The 5,000-nt window shown below is 35.9% G+C and overlaps 1 pseudogene; it reads right to left on the reverse strand.

Annotated features, from left to right (window-relative positions):
- The window catches only part of LOC135226582 (irregular chiasm C-roughest protein-like), a 198,669-nt pseudogene that overhangs the window by 14,414 nt on the left and 179,255 nt on the right, over positions 1-5,000 (reverse strand).

The raw sequence follows: 5,000 nt of genomic DNA on the forward strand, positions 1-5,000 counted from the left end.
AAAAAAAGACAATGGCGTTGCATCATTTTCAATTATTTCGTAATTCTCTACCCGGTACTTTACACGCACTAAGTGGCTGCAGGTGAATAGGGTCCTTATTGATGTTATTTATTATTCCTTTGAGATATTACTTGGCGACGTGCGACGGTGGCGCTAAGTGATACATGTACCAGTCAGACTGTCATTTGTTATACATGTACCAGTCAGACTGTCATTTGTTAAGAGTCATAAAAGAAAACTGTTCATCAATGGAACTGTCGTCCCTGAATTGATAGGAGAAAGTAGCAGAAGCTATACTATATACTTCAAAGCTATCTAACAGGCATATATCTCTGCTACGCTAAATGGGAAAAAATGTTTAATAATATATAATATATATTTGTTCTAATTTAGGGTAGCAGAGATATGCCTGTTGGATAATTTTTGAAGTATTTATAGCTTATGCTACTTTCTTCTGTTATTTTTGGGAAGACAGTATCTGTGTCTAACAGTTTTCTTCTACGACTAACTCACAACCATACACTAAACATAGTAATATTGTTAGAATAATCATAAAAAAAAAAAAAAAAAAAAAAAAAAGGGCTCAACCAACCTGGTGCAATGAGCGCCCCTTCCTTCGTCCAGGTGACCGCAACGGGATGGGGAACAGCCACCACCCCGCACTTCAGCACGGCGGGATGCCCCTCTCTCACGGCCACCACCGCCTGGGCCTTGATGTGCGGAGGACCCCGCAGACGGAGGTGGACCCGCCCTTCCAGGGGGGCGAAGCCCGGACTCTTCGCCGAGCAGATGTAGAGGCCGGCGCTGGAGGCGGTCGCAGCCACCATGAATTCGGGTCCGGTTCCCACAGTCTGATGGGGGAGTGACGAATGTCAGAAAGGTCTGATTAGGTCATTATCCTTCGTTAATTATCGGGATAGCAATGTCAATGATAATATTGTAACTATTACTATAGTAGATTCACATCAACCGCGCAACTGATGTCTAGGCCAGTCCCGGACGACGCTCCTGATTGGCTGTTGATAAGCCAATCACACGGCTGGAAACTCTCAGTCTCTCTCTAGAGTTAACATAGGCAGGATGTATGTTCCACCTCTCCTAAAAGACGTAGACCTCAGGAGAGATGGAACATACATCCTGCCTATGTGAACTCTCGAGACAGACTGAGAGTTTCCAGCCCTGTCATTGGCTTATGAACAGCCAATCAGGGGCGTCGGAGCGTCGTAAGGGACTGGCCTAGACATCAAATGCACGGCTAATGTGAATCTACTATAGTACTACTACTACTGCTATTAGTGGTAATATCTGGAACCCTTTCGAAGATTCACAAATATTATAATAATAATAATAATAATAATAATAATAATAATAATAATAATAATAATAACAATAAAAGACCTTTTTCTTTAGTTTTCAGTCTGGGAATGAAACGCACAAGAAAAGGGTCTTTTGTTATCCTGATCTTTAAAGAAGCGTGATTGTTCAATATAATAATAATAATAATAATAATAATAATAATAATAATAATAATAATAATAATAACTGCAGTAGCATTTAAACTAGCAGTATCATAACCAATCACATAATTCAACGAAAACAGAAAAAAAAATAAAATGAACCCATTTTTCTCTTAAATGAAAACGCCAACAGACCCAAAATACATAGCAACAACCTTTACGTAATCATCACAAAATAATAACGATACAAAAAAAAAAACATTCTATGGATATTTCTTAATAGTTAATCGCTATTGGCACCTCGACTAATCTTACCTTCCGGCTATTGGCCTTAGACCAGGTGATTTCAGGCTGTGGGTTGGCATCAACTCGGCACTTGAGGGTCACCAGATCATTGGGTTCGGCAGACTCGCTGCTGGGGGCGGACTCGAACATGGGCGCGTCTGATGGATGAAAAAAATAGGAAATAGTTAATACACTTCAGGAAAAACAAGAAAATATTTAAAACTTCAGAAAAAATCAGAAAATATTTAATACACTCACTCCTGAAAAATAAGAAAACATTTAATAAACTCCAGAAAAAATAAGAAAATATTTACTACACTTCAGAAAAAATAAGAAAATATTTCATACACTTAAGAAAAAAAAAGAAAATATTTCATACACTTCAGAAAAAATAAGGAAATATTTAATACACTACAGAAAAAATAAGAAAATATTTACTACATTTCAGAAAAAACTAAGAAAATATATAATACACTACAGAAAAAATAAGAAAATATTTACTACATTTCAGAAAAAATAAGAAAATATTTCATACACTTCAAAAAAAATAAGGAAATATTTAATACACTCCAGAAAAAATAAGTAAGCATTTAATACACTCCAGAAAAAATAAGTGAGCATTAATACAGTTCAGAAAAAAATAGGTAAGAATTAATACACTTCAAAAAAATAAGTAAGCATTAAAACAATTCAGAATTTATATGTAAGCATTTAATGCGCTACAGAAAATTTAACAAAAAATGAAGCATTTAAAAGACATCTCGATACGCGGGTGCATTTTCAAACAGAACAGCATGAGGTTCAGCAGTAACAGGTTCAGTTAAACAACAATAAAACTTCGGCCCCACCAGACGGCCGATTGGATTTTGATAGGTATTTCATATCTTTCCTTCCCCAGAGGTGGAATGCTGCGCATTTTTCTTAAATGGATTTAAACATTACAACAGAATTCGCTTTGATGTAACACGAAGCATTTACAAAGTAACGTGATGGAGATGATGTATATGAGTTATCTTTCAATCAGCGATCTAGAAATTAAAGAATAATTTAATGACTGCAGAGATGCCTGGTATTTTAATTACGAAATGCGTGTTTCTTTTTTTTATATATACAATGCAGGGAACATTGGGACTGTCAAGCCCAGTCCAATATATATCCCAGGCTGCTGGAAGAACACTAAAAAAAAAAAAATAAAAAAATAAAAAGAATGGGTAGACAGAAATAGGGGGAACTGACGCCAAAAGTAATATTGTTTTGTAAAGAAAATGCCTGGATGCTTTGATACACTTGTGCGTCAGAGGGAAGTCATGTAGCAAGAAATGCTTGCGAATCTGTAACTGCTTGGGCGGTCTTCAAGGGGTGGAAACAGTTGGCGAAATGTAAGTAACGGCTTTATCCCTCCATCGGAAATCTCTCTCTCTCTCTTTCTCTCTCAGAATTCAAAATTTGTTCATCTGTTAGTCATTCTCTCTCTCAGAATTCAAATTTTTTTCAGCTGTTAGTCAGTCAGTCTCTCTCTCTCTCTCTCTCTCTCTCTCTCTCTCTCTCTCTCTCTCAGAATTCGAGTCATCCTCAGCTGTTGGTTCCCTCTCTCAAAATTCATGCCATTTTAAGTTCTCTCTCTCTCTCTCTCACGCGCGCGCACACACACACACACACACACACACACACACACACACACACACACACGCACAAGCACGAAGATTTTCCATCCTGCCGAATACGCAATGGTTCTCTGATTCGGTATGCATATCCTTTGAATGAACTGCCAGTAAAGGCTATGGACTCCCAAAGCGACCTCAGACCCATGATTACCATGACATTAGTCTAATATACCGCCGCATATAAATCGCTGTGGAATGTATAAACGCTGCGGAATTATACAGAGAGAGAGGAGAGAGAGAGAGAGAGAGAGAGAGAGAGGAGAGAGAGGGGAGTAACCTGTTTAAACCCAGTGATATGTCGCAAACAAGAAGAGAGAAAGAAAGAGAGACCGTATGCCGTTCAATCCCCGAGGTAAACCGAAAACGAGGTGAGAGAGAGAGAGAGAGAGAGAGAGAGAGAGAGAGAGAGAGGGCAGAAGCTGTTATTTTAGTCCGGTGGAATTGCGTTCGTAAAACCTTTTGATGTATTTACGCACATTTTCCTGTCAACAGATATAAATAACAAGGCATGGGCTTCGGTGTATTTCAGGGTCGAACCAAAACTGAATTTTTTTTTTTTTTTTTTTTTTTTTAACAAGTGAACTGTTTCGTTTCAGGGTGCAGAGACCGAGATACTGAGATGCCGTGGGAATAAAAAGGTGATGGAATTGGAAATGCAAACAGACAAAACAAAAGAACGGAAAAACAAGAGAGAGAGAGAGAGAGAGAGAGAGAGAGAGAGAGAGAGAGAGAGAGAGAGAGAGAGAAAAGGAATCCTTTTTTAATAAAGGTGAGGGAATAGGAAATGCAAACAGGAAACAAGAGGAACAAAATTGTTTTTTAATGGGGTTTTCGTACGAATACGTAGACAACAGAATATCGGAAAAAAAGAAAAAAAAATAGCATTTTATGATTCGGTAAATTTTAGGGAATAACAGCAGTAAACAGACAAGATGGAAAACGCGAAAACCTTTATTTTTTTATATAATAACACCAAAATTAACGAAAAACAAGGAAACTCCAAAAAATTTTCTTTTCAAAAAGAGTAATATTTTCATTAGGTGTACACTTGTGGAACAAAAAATACAAGAAAAACTAAGTAAAAAAATATGTTACTTCTTCATTAGGTGTAAATTATATATATATATATATATATATATATATATATATATATATATATATATATATATATATATATATATATATAATACACGTGACAATAGGAAACACAAACCATTTTTTTCCATAATGGGTATTTTTTTTCATCAGGTATATAATTATGAAAAAAAATACACGAAAAATATGAAACACGAATATTTAATCTTCAAAATGTGTATTTTTTTTTTTTCATCAGGTACGCAATTATGAAAATACTCGGAAAATTAATAAACACGAACATTTTCCCAAAAGGGTTGATTTTCTTTATTAGGTACAATAATTACGGGAAAAAATACACGAAAAAATACTCGAAATAATAGGAGCACGAACCGCTTTTTTCCTAATCTTTTTTTTTTCATCAAGTGTATCATTAGGAAGTGATTACACGAAAATATAGGAGACTAGAATGATTTTATTCCAAAAATGGGGACTTTATTTCATTATATATATATACATA

The sequence above is a fragment of the Macrobrachium nipponense genome, chromosome 14, assembly GCF_015104395.2.
Source record: "Macrobrachium nipponense isolate FS-2020 chromosome 14, ASM1510439v2, whole genome shotgun sequence".
Classification (NCBI taxonomy): domain Eukaryota; kingdom Metazoa; phylum Arthropoda; class Malacostraca; order Decapoda; family Palaemonidae; genus Macrobrachium; species Macrobrachium nipponense.